Source organism: Pezoporus occidentalis, unplaced genomic scaffold (assembly GCF_034315485.1).
Source record: "Pezoporus occidentalis ecotype Australia unplaced genomic scaffold, CSIRO_AGI_Poc_V1 ctg106, whole genome shotgun sequence".
In the NCBI taxonomy this organism is placed as follows: Eukaryota; Metazoa; Chordata; class Aves; order Psittaciformes; family Psittacidae; genus Pezoporus; species Pezoporus occidentalis.
The window spans coordinates 2,533,336-2,549,516 of NW_026912843.1; the positions used below are offsets into that span (position 1 = coordinate 2,533,336).

General features: G+C 49.3%; 1 protein-coding gene across 5 annotated transcripts in view; it reads left to right on the forward strand.

Moving 5' to 3' along the window:
* Positions 1–1,472: 1,472 nt before the first annotated feature.
* The window catches only part of FBLN2 (fibulin 2), a 120,043-nt gene continuing 105,334 nt past the window's right edge, over positions 1,473–16,181 (forward strand). Inside the window, exon 1 of one of the 5 annotated variants that reach the window (XM_062620948.1) lies at positions 1,473–1,906. The gene's annotated coding sequence lies outside the window, so the exon portion shown is untranslated. Of the gene's footprint in view, positions 1,907–9,577; positions 9,932–16,181 lie in introns of those variants that run through there. The other 4 variants (XM_062620966.1, XM_062620923.1, XM_062620932.1 and 1 more) reach the window with 4 other exon arrangements.

Here is a 16,181-nt window from a genome sequence, read left to right on the forward strand (position 1 = left end):
GGCGCGGCTCCAGAGGGTCTGCCAGGCGCTGCCCCAGCACGGCAGCTGCGCCGGCAGGCGGACGGGGAAGCACACGGTGTGCCGGCCGGCGGGCTGCCCTGGGCGGGAGGGGCAGCTGGCGGGTGCTGGCCGTCCGGTTTTATCCGAAACTGCGAGCGGATCAGCTGCTCCTGCCATAAACGGGATGAGGTGGTTACTTACAGCAACCATTTCCAATGATCTTTATGCAGGCAACACTTCAGAGGGAAATCTTTGTCGTCTTTTCCTGTTTCTGGGAGACCGGTGTCGGTCTGAGGGAAAATTAATGTAATTTATTGCTGATCAAACCAGGACCGTCACAAACAAACCCCTAAACCACCTCCCTGCTCTCTCCTGGGCATCGCGGGGCTGGTTCTAACACTTTTTTTCCTCACGGCCATGTGGAATTGTAACCTTCATGGCCACCTCTCCTCAGAGGCGCCTGAGCGGCCAGAACCGGCCGTGTCTGTGCCGCGGCCGCTCCTGTGAGAGACCCTGCAGGCCCGCCATGGCCACAGTGCAAAGGCAGCGGAAAAGGCAGGTTCTGTGTGGGAACCATGAGAAGCAGAAGGCACCGCGCTGCTCCGAGGATACCTGGGCAAAGGTGAGCGCTGGGAGGCGGGAAGGAGCTGCGGGTGCCCGGCCCTCGCCCCGCAGCAGGGCAGCGCTCTCCCCATGGCTGTTGCTGGCGTTTCACACAGCAGGAGCTGTAAGTGAAGCTCATTCATCTTGGGACACTGTCCTCCTGCCTGTCGCCTTTCCCCGGCCTGAAACCCTCCCCCGTGGTCAGAGGCTCCTCCTCATGGGCTGTAAGCTGCACTCCTCCATGCTCCCTGTCTTACCTACCTCCCTTGCCTCTGGCCCTGGGCCAAGGCACGGCCTGGTCAGCACCTGCACAGACACGAGTGCAGCCTCTGCAGAGGCGCTGGGGCAGGAGGAGCCCTGTCTCCAAGGGCTCACCATGTTGAACAGGGCTTTGGCAGCCATGCGGAATCCCCTCTCCTCCTCCTAAAGCCTGGCTTGTGTTTAAAACTGGGGGGGGAGAATCCTCCTTCCTACTCTGGTGGCAGAGATGGAATCCAGTTTTCCCTCTCCCCCTGTGGAAAGGCAGAGTGTAGCCCAGCTGTAACTGTTCCAGGAAACCTGGAGGTGAGCAGGTAGCACAGGTTCAGTGGGGCCTTTCTGATGAGCAGCTGCCACAGTGCTCTGGCAACCCCAGTTCTCCCATCTCAACAACAGCAAACCCACCCAACAACCAGCCTTTCCCCTGTGACCCTCTCTTTCCCCTGCAAAGGCTCATGGCTTACACTGGAGACCACCGGCGTGGGACCTGCCCCAACACTTCTGCAGAGCAACACTTCACCATGGAGCGTGCTGTGTCAAGAACAGACAGCCCAGGCTGCTGCATGTCAGACCCACGCTGGAAAGCGGGGGTCCCTGTTTGTTTATTTTTGCTTTCTGATGGTTATAAAACTAAGGGGCCACATTTTTCATTCTCTCGGGCATTACTAAGGGCTATAGGGATATTCCTAAATAGTTTACATCTGTGCTCTGAGTCTGGAAGAAAACACCGAGCTAGATTTCAGGAGAGAAAGAAACTGGAGACAGCTGCGAAAGGGGCGTTGCTGCTGTCTGCTCTATGACTGTGTGGGTCATCTATTCCCTTCAGTAGTAACAGAAGAAGCACATCCAAAGCAATAGTGAGCTGGCCTTTGAGTATGAACTAACCAGGGCTACACAGTATTACATATAGCCTTGTTACTTTCCTATGCAACAGCATCCATAAATTCAGCAAAGAAGTATGTGGATGCCTATTGCATGGACCAAGCTCCAAAGCTGCAGTGGAAAAAAAGAAAAGGAAACTTTGCAGTTGGATTTTCCAGAGCAGGTAACATTGGGACCACTTTTTAACTCTCAATTGAAATGATTTTGTGTGAACTAGATATATTTGTGCAAGATGACATCTCCAGATAGTCCCTGTGGGGCTCATGAGATGGTTTTGCTAAGAACTTGGCTAGCTGTGTGTCTGTGCTGCCCAACAACAGGGATGTTTTGCCTCACTAGATGATAACTTTCACATGTTGTTAGAGATCCATCACAGTAGAAGTCAGTACTAACTGGCTCACATGGCCTTCAGCTTTCCAACATTTAGTCATCAGGTCTCCAGGCTGATTCAAGTTTTTATTAGCTCCACCCCTTACCCAATTTGGGAAGCTTCTAACATGAAGCCTTGTTCCTGGCTGAGAGGTATGGTCTGCTAGTACTTGGTGATGGTCACCCTTTTCCTCACAGCAGTCAAAGCATGTTTTTTCTTGTTTCTTTGGACTATTTGCATTTTAAAAGATACAAGGAAATCAGTCATGACAATTGCATACTAAATAACAATAAGTTGATTTCTAACCTAAGTGGTTTATTCTAGCATAAGGCTGGTTTTGTGTAGAAAAAAGGGCAAAAGCCTGAGGATGATGCTTTTATTAGAAAATAGCTTTGAGGAAAGAAAATGGAAAAAGAGTGTTCTGGTGGTGGTCACCCCTGCCTGGTGGGGTTGAGAGACAGATTTATTGGTAAAACCAGCAATCTGTGCTATGTTTTCCCCATGATGGTGTGTTACTGAAGGGCAGAGCAAGGCAACGTGGCACAGCTCTGCCTGCCTCATGGCTGAACCCACATTCAGGCTCGGGCAGCTTCTCACATGCTCTAACCATAATGGCTTGTAATAGCTACCGAAAGGTATTTTGGCAAGGAATTGCCTGTCTTGCTCCTTCAGGAAAGCAGGCAGCATCAAACAGCAACTTGTGAACTGGGTAACTTTGGTAGTCTGGGGAAACAGCCATTCGGGTGGTTTATTTGTATAGTAGGTATTTGTTATGAGTACAGGATGTTACTAGGGCTCAGACCCTGAATTCTTGACCTCAGTGCAAACATCTTTATTTGAGACATCCACCAGAAGAAAACAATGACCTGTGTCAAGTAATTCTAGGGGCTTATGCGCTTCTTTGTCAAAGGGGACCATTCTGTACCTCCCAAGTGCATAGGTTATTGCCAATGACCAGCACTCACTGGCACCAGCTTGAGCTGGAAATCTCTCATCAGTAGTGATGGTCTCTGCCTCAGTCTTGTGTGTTACTACAGCTCGGGTTACACCAGGGTCCTCACAGCAATCCAGGTGCTGGTTAGAACAAATGGCTCTGTGTGAGTCATATGTGGGGACTGAGCAGGACTGGGTATCTGGGGCAGATGAAACAAAGCCACACCTCGATTAACAAGGGGATGTAAAGTACCGCTGGGATTTGAGATCCTGCTGGAGAATAGAGGGGCTCTGTGGAAGGCTTAAACAGTATTTTCCTCTGTGTTTGTGAGCACAGAGATGAGACAGAGGTAGTCTTATTTATGATTCTAGTGGGTTTGAAGAGTTGTATGTTTATAGTAGTTTTCTGGTACCTCAGGGAGTGGGAAAAGGCAGTGGGCAAGCCAGATGGCCAAGCAGAAACTTGAGAAATGGTGCTTCCCATGCAGTGAAGCACAGAAAGATCAGATGGAAATCATATCTTTCTTTGGGAAGACACAATCTTCCCATTTTTGGAAGTGTGTTATGGGGATGATGAGCTTTCCATTGGCATCTAGATGGGAATGAAACCTTTACAAAACTAATTTAGAGTTTGGAAAGGAAAGAAGGGGATCCTGCGTAGGCTGGGATATGTGAAAATCACACAGAGTTGATGTTATGGACATGAGAGTGAAACCCAGGTTTTCCAAGAGCAGAAATACGAGTGCAAACGCATGTGCCTACAGTGCTGTCTGTGCCCTGGTGAACACACATACACTGGGTTTGGGGAGTTCTGTGGTGCTTGCAGGGTGTATATGAGGATGCTGACTCCAGCACCAGCTCCTTCTGATAGCTATAGGATACTACAGCATGAGGTGGATATGGGCTCACCTTGGAAGCAAATGCAAGAACTGTTAATTTTGAGGTGCTCATGCAAATATGCGCCACTACACTGCTGGGAGCAGAAAGGGAAGAGCTTCTGGCAGTAAAAGAGGAGCAGGCAAAATTCAGCAGTTGGGAGGGACATAAACTATGTATCTGAGTAAAGGAATGACAGAAGATATAATTAGCTTCAGGTTAGCGACCTGGCAAGTCCTCGCTTGCATTGAAAGGGCAAGGGATTAAATAACAACCACACACAAACTGAAGAGAGAGGTTGAAGTTACCTAGCCATGCTGCCTGGGGCTGGCTGTGTGCCCCTCCGCTTCTCCATGAAGCTTCCATGAGAAGCATCATCCCTTCTCACCCCTGGCCCATGGCTGCTGCCCAGCTTCCTGTGTGCCTCTCAGTGGCTGCTCTGAGCACCCCTGGGAGCACTCTGTGCCCCTGAGCCAGTCTCAGATCCTGCCTAGCCGTGGAGAAGCAATGGTCCCATATTACCAAACAGGGGCCCTTTGCTGCCTCCTGTTCCCTTTGCTGTCAGGCCCTCTCCTTGTTTTACCACCTGCCAGTTGCTCAGTCAATGTTCTTTAGGAGATACCCTGATCCTCAATTCCTCTTTAGCTCTGAATAGCTCTGGGCAATGCCACCTATTTGCCTTGTCATTATGTCCTCTCCAGACAAATTACTGTCTTGTGACATTAATTTGTTCCATGCACCAATAGGGGACAAAAGTATAAGAGGATTCCAGACTTTGAAAACTGAAGCAGCTTTTTACAAGAAGAGCCACACAGAGTGTGCACAGCTCCACAGGGCATTTCAGCCCTGCTCAGGCATGGCTGCCAGGCTTCCCCTTGCTTACTTTCTTCTTGCAACCTGTAGCCATCCTGACTTTCACACTGGCTGCTCTCTTGCATCCTACCTATTGCTATATCCAGCAAGGCTGGGCAGCACTGACAGATCACTGCACCCACAGAGAACCCTGCTGACGTTAGCAGAGCTGTATGTGTGTAAAACCCACATGAAAAGAGCCCACACAGAAAAAGCCTGTGGGGTCTGGGTCCTAGTTGACAACCTTAAATATTTGTAATGTTCTGCTGAAATGACATTTCAATACTGTTGCCCCTTCCAAATTAGGAGCATGTTTCAGAATCGTGATGTGAAGCATTACTTGGAGGGTAGCTTTGCATGATGCAGCGTGCTGATGGTTATTCTTATCTGGAATATCCATGGTGTTTAGTTTACAACCCGCATGCTGTTTGCTGCAGCAAATCTGAACAGTGTGCATTAGTTGGCTCCTCCTTCATGAGAAGACCTAGAGCTTCATCTGGTTTTTGAAAACTTTCAAGGTCAATGTTTAACCCTTTCAAAAAAAAGCAGTAGAAAGAAACTCGTTGTTTCAATTGCACCCTCAACTTCCTCACCAGCAAAACATTCAGGTACAGAAGATTCTGTGAGAGGAACTGGGATAGCCAGGAGGAAACTGGAAATGCCAACAGGGGTCACTGGGGGGAAATACAACTCTGCCTGCTCTCTGCACATCTGTGTGGATGTCGGGTTTGAGCCGCTACTGCATAACCAGGAATCAGTCCAAACTAAAGGGTGTCGGATGTGCTCTGCTGGCGTTTCTTGGGGACTGTGTGTGACAAAAATGAAGGTAACAAGCCCTGGAAGAGGGCATGTAGTACCCATTTCTAAGACTATGGGGTAAAGGAAGAGCTCTCCTTGGCAGAGAGTTTGTTTCAGTAGCCTTTGCCATCTGAGAGTTCATCAATGAGATGACATTTGCTGGCATCAGAGTGCTGATTTGAGAGCTGTTCCTTCCATTGTGCGATGGAAAAAGAAATGGTGAAAGAGCATGAGAACAAAGAGTAGTTTCAAGTCAGGTTCCAAGACAGGGATAACTTTCCTGCTATTTGGAAGAGCCCTTTGATCTTACATTTGGGTACATTTCTCAGACACTTGCAGTAAAATGTCGGAATCTGAAAGAACACCTTATCAGATGCTGCTTAAAAGTGCTCTTGGTTTGTTAGTACATTAACTAAGTTAAGTTAAAACATTAAAGTTGCTGTCGGGCACGCTTGCTCCTTGCTTAAAGAATTATGCTTTACTCTATTTCACATGTATAACTTTACTTCCTCCAAGGCCACTGGATGGGTACAGCAGACTATTGAATTTGACCACATACCTGCTGAAAAACTCTCTAATGATAAAGAAAGTGTGATGCCCTTTTCCTCCTAAACTGCCTAAGTAGGTAATTCTCCCGCTGCACTCATCCAGTGCTGCAGGAACCTTCTCTTGTAAGCTGTTTCTTTAACTTCACATTAAGAATTCAACTGTGCTATTCATAGGATACCTTTGTGAGTCCTGGTGAGCAGAAGTCTCCAGAGCAGCATGAGCTTTTCTGCCCTGGGTTCAGAGTACACATACATTGCAACTGATGTGTTTGGACTGGGCTAGTCTATAAACTGTGCCTTTTTTGTCCCATTTGAAATGTGTTAGACTCTGGCATTTCAAAGCAGCAGTATCTTCTAAAAGCTCTTCCTGTGTGAGCTTTACGTGTCTTACACTTCTCACCTGTACACTGCAGTCAAAGGCACACTGCCCAGCCTGACTTTGGCCACGTAGGCATTGTCTTCTGCTGCTGTGTGACATCTTCCCAAAGTCTGAAAAACTGTGGCCGGATGAGGACACGGGAGGAAATGTTTCAGTCAGAGCCTGCCTGCACTTGACAGTTGTTCTGCTTTGTGGTTATTCAACCAGAGTAGCACTGCTTTAAAGTGGGAATGCTGTAGCCATGTGGAAGAGATGTGACAAATGAGTTCCTCCTATTAACAATGGCAAGAAAAAAAAGGGGCAGAGGACACTGGGATGTGCTTCCCACTGGTTTGCAATTAGGAAATGGTTGCTTAGGAAAACATTAAAGACTTTTTTTTTGTGTTAAGTCTGGAATTCTAAAAAGTCTCATTTTCCCTTCCCTGATTCGGTTCCACTTCTTTGGGGCTTTTATTTGGGAAAGCTCCAGTTGATTCTAAGTGTGTCAAGTTCTCTGGGATTAACCACACCATGTATAGAGTCTTCTCTATATGTTCTGGTTTCTTGCCTGTCTCTTGGAAGGAGGCAGTGCTACCCCTCTCCCCTTTGGTGCCCAGTGCAGAGCTCAGTTTCAGGAGTGTTGGAGATGCAAAAAAATGGCTGAATGCAAGTCCAATAGAACAATTCCCCTCCTTAAGTCAGACTTTCTAGAGTTAGTTTTGTTTTCCAAAGCTAGTCCCTGTGTGTGTATGTGCTAATCACACCACTGATGATGGCTGCTTTGTATCTTTGTCTGGGTTCGTATGACCTGCCTTATCATTTCAGGCCCCAGATAATGTTGTCAGTTTTCTTTCATTCACGAATGATGGATATTTCCATTTAGCCTCACTTTATTAAATCCTAGATGTATTAGTTCTTCAGTACCACCTGAAGTCAAAGCAAAATGTTTTAAGTGAGCTGATGTTGTTAAAAAAAATCCTGTTTCTGAGCCATGTTTTCACTTGGGCAGTGAACGCACTACCTAAGGACAGGCCACCAGCATAGGACTCCAACTGTCCATTTAGTTTTAGGGCTTCCTGGGTTTATGCAGGTGAGTGGTGGTGTGTTGAGGTGCAGCAGAGCTGAGCTGGCAGGTTCTTAACAGCCATTTTGCTCTCTGTGGTGAGAAGTTTCTATGCTCTACAGCAAGGTCCTCTGGGGCTGTATTGCATCCACCACTGCTGTTTTACATTGGCATGTAGAGGGATGAATTGCTTGTCCCAGCGGTATGTGAGGAGATTAATGGCAGAACAGGGTAGAGTCTGCTCCCCATGTCACACTTACCCACCCTACAATGCCATTGCTCTCCTTCGGCTCGGTCATCAGCTGCTGGACACAAGACTGACACCTTGAGCATGACTTCGCCACACCTCTCCTAAAGGTGCACCAACAAACATGGAGTCTGTGGCTGTGTTTCCTTCTGAAGTCCCCCCCATTGCTGTACCTGCAACTCTGGCTGTAGCAAGGACATTGGAAATACTGTTGTACAAGTGGTGAGAAGAATTGTAAACCAGTCTTTAACGGGTCTGGGTATTGGGATCTCCGTTTCCTCTGCCTGTGTTGGTTGTGTGAGTGGGGCAAAAATGGTGGGCACAGTTGGGCACTTCAGGGAGAGGAAACCTCATGCTAAAGGTCTAATGTAGCCGGGGCAGCTTGCACCCCCACTTAGATCTGAGGATGGATATATGTGCCTGAAAAGTTCTCAAGTATTTTCAATGTGCATCAATTGTTCTGAGAGATTTTGCCCCTACTTAGAGACTCTGCCTTGCTGAGGCCACTATGACTTTAACAGCAAAAACTGCTGGAGTGATTCTGGGAGTCTCCTGTAGTTCCCATTTTCATTCTATCCCAGTGCTGGAGGTGACTCCATTGGTCTCTCCTGGTCTCCTCCAAACACGTGTGACTCAGACTCCATGGTGTGGAGCTGGGGGACATGGGCTCGCTCTCAGCTCAGCCACAAAGCCAGGTCCAAACTCGACTGAGGCATTACTGTGGGTCCTGCTGCTTCCCGGCCCCTCATGGTGCAGCAGGTGACAGCAAGTGGCACTCAAGGGCTGTCACTAGGTGTTTTAAGGAGATTGTAGATGCCACCTTCAGAACAGCAGTGCTCATGTTGCACCTTTGCAGCGTCAGAGAGGAATCAGAGTCCTCTGCTCTTTCTGTGCTTTTTCTCCCGTGAATGATATCCAGGACTGTGTAGGATCAGTTTTTGAGGGTTGATTGTTTCCCCTCACAGTAAAAAGCATTTTTCTCTCTGGCTAAAGTTACGCAATGATTTTGTAAAGCTGGTCAAGCCCTGAGGGTGTCCAGCAGCAATCGGCAGCAATCCCTGTCCTCACACATGCTGTAACATCACAAAATAAAATAGTCCCACTTTCCCAAGCTTTGGCTGTGTCAGAGACAGGATACCACAGCATTCAGAAATGGAAACTCTTCCACTGCTGCTTCTCCCTAATTGCATGCACATTGTGCCTGTGCAGATTTCAGACTTGCCTGTGGATGGGAGCTGCTGAGAGCCAGGGGCAGCCCCAAACTTCCTTTGATAATGTTGCATTTTTCCAGTCACAGGCAGGGCTGGGCTGTGTTTGCTATAAAGAGGGGAGCGCTGAAGGAAGAGGGCATGACAAGGAACCTTTCCCCAGAGTGGCAGTGATAGCAGAAGCTGACCCAGCACTGCAGGGAGCCACCATCTCTGACTGCAGGAGTAGATGCTGCTCCACCCCTTGATTGCAAGGAAAGGCAAAGCCAGCAGCCAGACCGTGGTTGCTGTGCTACCCTCGCCAGCTAGTTGCTCCAGGCTGGTGTTCACCTTGCCTGGGCCAGGGCAGGGTCAGTGCAGAGCTGCTGTGCTGAGGGCTGAGTAGGCAACCTTGGTGGGGCACTGAGCACCACGCTTTGGTGCTTCCCATGCAGGCCTGGCCAGAGCAGGACAAGCAATGGGGCCTGGACACACAGGGGGTGTTTGGTCAGTCCCTTCCTCCCATAACTAAATGCCTGAGAAGAAGGAGGAGCTCTGCAGTGTGAAACCAGCCCAGCTGGGTCTCCCTGTGCTCCCTGTCCTAGGGTCTTGCTGCAGAGGTTCAGGGCTGGCCCTGCAGCTAAGCCATAAGGGTGTCCCAGGCGAGGTCCCAGAGCTCCCCACCCAGGGTGGGCCAAGCTCCCTCTGCCTGCAAGCACATCCTGCTGCCTGGAGGGAGAAGGCACCCCGGCTATTCTTACGACCCTCTGAAGGATGTTTTCTCGATGACATAGTGTTGCAGTGACTTTGTTCTTCCCAGGGACTTGTCTCTAATTTATACGAGGATGGGTTTCTATAAGCAGTCTCTATTGTCATAGAAATATGACAACTGGACCCTCTCGAGGTAAAGATTAGGATCGAAATCACCAAACGCTTCCATGGTGGCTTGCAACGCGGTAAGTTTGGGGCTGCTTAAACCTCGGTAAGCAGCGGTGGGATGAAAAGAAACCGAGAAGCGCTTCTGAGCAGAGTCTTGAGGCCTCCTTTGGTGGCCTGAGCGGGTGAAGCTGGGCAGACTCCGGAGGCGAGGCGGCTCTGCCCCACGGAGGGCGCGGGGCTCGGCCTTCGCCTCTCTCCCCCTTTTGTTTTGTGCTGGCGTTTGCTTTTCAATGGCAAGCCCCGGGGAACGGGTTGCAGCTTCTCCTCCTTCACGTGAGCGCTGCCCCACAGCCGCGCTCATTGTCCGGCCGTGCCCGGCCCCGCTTTGCGCTCGCCGGGGCTGCAGGCGCTGGGAACGGAGCGGGACGGCGGCGCCGGTGTCAGGTTAGACAAACACCCCGCGCTCGGGCAGCCCCGCCGCGGCTTTCCGGCCCCTCCCTCTGGCTCCCGGGGTCCGCTTGCCCCTTCCCCCGCAGAGCCGAGAGAAGCAGCGCGGCGCCGTGAGGGCAGCGGCGGAGGCAGCGCGGCAGCGGAGTCCCGGGCGCGGATCGGCCCCGGTGCCCCATCCGCGGAGCACAGCGGAACATCCCGGTCCCGGGCGGAGCGGAGCCGGCTGCACCCCCTCCGTGCGGGGGACAGGACCCACAGCCCTTTCCTTGCTGCAGGGACATGCGGGTATTTCCTTACGCTGCTGCTCTGCGCTTTCTCCTTTTAGGTTTCTGTTGTTCTGAAAGTGGCAAATTGTCAAAGCAGAAAAGTTGTTGTATATGTTTCAGGGCTGTTGCTTTACTGCAGACAACTCCCTGGGTGGAGGGGGAGCAGCCTGCGGTTCCGTGGGAGTGTTTGGAAATCATATGTCATTTGGAGGTGGGGGGAGATCTGGCAGAATTTTTCCAGGAGCGCGCTCTCCAAGCTGCGCAGGCTGGACTACGTCGTGCGAGCTCAACCAAAGCCAATGGCAAGTTTGAAAAGAAGAGCAGGAAATAGATGGGTAACTAAGGAAAGTGCTTTCTGCGTGCTTTTGCCGGTGTGCTGGCACTCCTGGAGTGATGGGTGCTGAGGGGGGCACTTGCCAGCTGCCTCACTGGCAGGGTGGGCTGTGTTGGGGGGATTTGGGGAATAAGGCTTGCAGGATCGCTGCAGAAATCCAGCCCGGCAGCAGAGTCGCCCCCGGCGCGTACAGGGCTTCAGCGAGAGCCACCCTGTTCTCTGCCCCACGCCTTCCTCACCTTATCTCTTCCTCTTGTCACTCAAAGCCTTGTGCTGGGGCGTGGAGGTCCACCCAGCGCTGAGCCACCCGCGGGGAGTGAGGCCAGAGGAGGTGGGGTTGGGCGCAGGGTCTGTACCACCTCCTGGACCTGCAGGAAGGTCCTTTGAGCTTAGTGGTGCCACAGCGAGTTTTTTTTCTCTAAGCCTTTGGTGCTGAAGGAAAAGATGTTAATGCTGAGCTCTACAAGTACTGAGGTTTGTTTCTTTGCACCTAGAGGTGATGAGTAGAGGAGTGGTGTTTGGCAGTGTAGCTGTTCCCATGGTTTTGTAGCGCATCATCAGCACCTGAATTCTCCTTTCCTGCTCCTCCTCATGGGACATCTTTGTTTCAGGCATCCTTTGGGTCGCAGAGGGAGGCTGTGGGCACATCCCGCAAACATGGCTTTACTCCTGTGGGGCCTCTGGTCTGAGCATTCTGCAGGAAGCTGCTTTGCTTGATGGGGTAAATAATATGTAAATGATAGCCTTGCAGGTATTTAAATCCTAGGAAAAAATGTTTTTCTTTTAATTAAAATCAGTTTCTGTAATTGGAGAGATTTCTCATTGTTATCCCTCCATCCACTTGAAGACCTTTTCAGTGTCATTAGGTGCTAATGTCACATTACATACTGCTAAATTTGCCTGGTCTCCATGCAGGTGGAAGAAGCCATCCTTATGCAGTTCTGTGCACTGAAGGGCAGGTAGCCTTTCAGGGGTGGTGCTGAGCAAAGTCCCACAGAGGTTGGTGGCATTAAAGGTGATATTCCAGTGCCATCAGCACCTTCTGTCCCACTCAGGCACGCAGCATGGGAGAGCTACAGCGATGCCCATACCTGCAGACTGCTGGGGAAGCAGAGCTGGGGATCAGTTGCACACAGGAGTCTGCACTGGGGTGCTCATGGGTGTAGTCCACCAGGCACCTCAGGCTGGCTTTTGGCTCTTTTGACGACATGGCATCTTCTCAGCTGCTGTGTCCCTGGTTGTGTTGAGCTCTGCTGTTACACTTTTGGGAAACACTGTTTTGCTGGACAGTTCCTGCTTGGCAGGAGGGACAGTGCTGGGGCACTTCCACACTGCCAGAACCACTCCAGCCCTGTGGATGTCTATTCCTCGGGATTTGCAGGAGCAGAGAGTAGTTACATCCTATCTCCAGGCTGTGGCCTGCTTTCACTCCATGTTGAAAATCATGCTTTTTGTCCCTATTTTCTCTGTGTTTGAACCTCCTGTGGCTCATTGCTGTAGTGTTTGGTATCTGCTCTCAAAGCCTGCATGGAGGGTCCTTCCTTGTCATCCCTGTGCCCTTACATTTTATCCTGTGTTAATCAAACCAAGTTTACTGCCAAACATGCCTTTCACAGGTGCCTTCTTTCCTTTATTTCAGGAGGAGACAAATGTTTACAATATTGGTCTTCTCTTTCAAGCAGTTCTTTGGAATTTTTTCCATGCTTGAGAGTTTCCTCCCCCAGTTTGCAGGTCAGAGGTGGGTTTCAACTGCTTCTGGCAAGACCAGAAGTGTCCTTTAAGTTGTCCAGAGATGTTTGCAGTTGCTGAAAGACTTACAGTGGGCACATGCTTTCCTGCAGCTGCCTTCTGGCTTTCCAGCTGAAGAAACCAGAGGGCTGCTGGGTGGCCCACCAGTGCCAGGGCTGCACGACTCTTCCATGAGCCACATCTGCCCCATGAGAGGGCTGTGTCTGCTGGAGCTCCTCTTCCTCCTCTGGCCAGGGCTGAACTGCACTGAGGGCTTTCTTTGCAAAGTTGCATGCAGATCCCTGGTGGGATTAAGGACTTTGATCTTAGTTATTCTGCCTCTTATCTCCTCTTAGATGTGGCAAAAGCCTGGGTGTTTTAAGAGTAAGGCTCTGATACAGTGCTATGGTCTCATGCATTCACTTTTGTTTAGCTTTTCCCCTCATTCTCTTGCATTAGAAATGTGATTTCCTTCTAGCTCATTGGCATAACATTATCCTTCCATTTTTCTGGAGGTGACATGTTGCCTTTAATAACATAGGTCTGGATTTAATATCCCAAGTAGTCCTTTTTCTGACTCCCGTGTTTGTACAGATCTAGAGCTAAAAGAAAAGAGACTTCTGAAAGGGACTTTCCGAAAAGTGGTTTCTTTTCTCCTGCTTACATTATTGTGGTCTTTTTGTAAGAAATCAAACTGTTGAAGCAAATATGTATCCTGCATAGGTATGAAGAAATTGCAGCTCACTTGTGGCCTGGATCCAGTCTTCCTTCTGCTGAACATGGTTAGAGCCAGACCAGACCCTTTGGGTTTTACCTTTTCATTCTGGTGTTACAACCCTAATATATTATTCATGAAAATTAAGCTGTGTTAATTCTATCTCCTGGTCTGCTTTAAGACAGACATACATTCCTGTCCGTCTTGTTTGCTAATGAACTCTGTGGATTAAATCCAAAGTCAGGCAGAAGTTTAAGCACTGTCACTGTTTCACACAAGTAGCTTGCCCTGACATCATTGTCCAGATGTGCTCTCCAGGCTTCCCACATCGGGGAGGCTATGGAAGTGAATGTCTGGCCGGGAGATGTCGCTGACCTGTACCCTGGGAGCACTGGAGCCTGTGGCTTCCCTCAGGGTGGTCTCATTTTATGAATGAAGGCAGTCCCCACTGGTGCCAGCAATCTGCTATTGTAGCCACGAGGGTGGAGACAGGAGCCGGGAGTGTGTCCAGTCCCAGCACAGCCATGCTGTTCCTGTGCTTGTGGGGGGCCTGGGCTCAGGGCACCCTGGAGAGAGCAAGTGAAGAAGTGTGTTGTGTTGTGAAGGCTTACAAAGCGTCCCTTCTCGCCTCACAGGCTCTCTCCTGCCTGTTTTGGTAGGAATTTCTTTTTGATCCTCAGCATGAAACTTGTTTCGGTTCAGTTCTGGTTTTCACTCTTGACTCTATTCAGTTAAGACACCTTGGAGACAAGGAGCTCATTTTTTCCTGTATCCACAAAACCTTTTAGTAACTGCTAACCCTTTACACCTGTGCATGTATAGTCAAAAAGGGATCTTAATGTGGTTTTGTCTAGACTTGTGATGGAGGGAGGGAGAGAAAGCAATTCCTGGGGCATGGATACATGACTTTTTGGAAGCAGAAAATACAACCAGCAAAGGTTATACCCCTAACAGAGCTGGCAGAAGGCGTCTTATGGGTGTTCTTAATCCACCTCAGTGCAAAGCCAGCCAGGTTAGCTCAATCCACCTTTGGTTTTGACCTAAATTAGCTGAGTCTGCACTAGTGCAGTGAATGTTCTCTCTGTCCCTCCTGCCAAATGTATGGTGGGGGACTACCAGCCAGCTGCTGGTCCTCAGCCAGCTTCTGCTGTAGCCACATCCAGGAGAGACTGTGTGTCCCCCAGGCTTTGCTTAAATGAGAGCTGAGCCTTTGTTCAGTATCAACAACGTTTGTCAGAGACAGCTTAAGATGTGCCCCTTATACTCATGTTTGTGCTGTCCTAAATCACCTCAGTGTGTAGCTCTGAGCCCTGCTCCCATTAGCAGTTCTTCCTGGGAGATGTCACAGGTCGCTCCCTGCTGCTGTGCAGTTGGACACTTCACAAGTGGGACTGGCTGAACTCCTTCCTGCAGGTGGCTGTGGTTCAGAGTGAATACTTATGTTGCCCATGGAAGGACAGACTTGTTCTTTTACCTGGGGATTCATGAACCATCTGGGATGATACTGGATATTCCTGGGTGGACAGAGATTGAGAGGATGCCTTGAGATCTGAATTCCCATTTAAATTGAAGGGCAGTTTGATGTCTGTGTTTCTGTGGCAATCCCATTTGAAGTGTTTTATAGAAACAGCTTCTAGAACTTTTGCCTTTCTGTCCTGTGCACTGGGCTTTGGAGGCCAGGTTACTTATAAAAGAAGATGGAAGCTGGGAAAGGTGTTTTGCTAGCATCGTGAATCTTTAGGTGGGGGAGAGACAGAACATCTAACACTCTGAAGTGTTGTGTAGCCTGAAACCTATTCACAGGACAATGCTACTTTAAATATATGTCTGGAATGGGAAAAAAAAACCCACTTCTGCAAATGATGATTTTTCCTTTTTTTTTTTTTTTTAAGAATTAAACCTAACTGTTTAGAAATGATGAATTATTGTAACCTGTGAGTGCTGTAAAGTCCCGTCTATTCAGAATAGTATTTCAAATGATTTAAAGTTGTTTGCTCAAGGTTTGCTTTTACCATGCCATGAATTGTCGTGGATTTATTCCAGCTGTCTTCCACAAATGTCTCACTTGTGATGGATTTGTGCATGGGAACAGGCTGCAAGGGTTTAGTTTTGATACCAAAGCCCCATTTTGTTTTGTTTATAATATCAGTTTGCTTTGCAGAATGTATTGCTGGCTTTTCATGGAGTTGGCTAGACTCCATGTTGGAGTAGACATGCTAGCAACTCCCCCGGGCAGAGTTACTGGACCTACTTTGCACCTTCTGAACCCCCTTGAGAATGGGTCAAGGGTGGCATATCTGTAGATATCCCGCCTCTCTGCCCAGCGCGAGACCTTCCCCTCACATTGGCTGTGTGGTCCCAGTGCTGCCTCTTGGCCGAATCTAGCAGTCCTCCTGCTACGTGGTTCACAGCAGCACTTCCTAACTTGCTTTAGGCCAAATCAAGTGGATTATTTTAAGACAGTAATTAGACTACTGAAGAGAATCCTGCTGGCTTTTGGGTTTGTCTTTTCCTTTCCTGAAGTGAATGAGGGAGGACCATGAAAGGCTGCTCGACCAGCCACATCTGAAGGGAGCTGGGCTGTTGGTGTAAGGGCAGGCAGATGGAGGTCTCCTCACCAGCACTGCTGCAGCTGAGGGTGGGGGATGGATAGTCACCATGGCTCACTAGCAGCCTAATGAAGTCCTTACTGAAGGAGAACATCTTTCTTTCTGGGCTGCTGAGTCTTGCCCAGTGGCTCTACCACCTCTGATGAGGCTTAGTTTTTACTTATTAAGTTCTCATAAGCAGAACACTTATATTTGGTAGCATGTCATGTTCTCCTTTGCAAATTA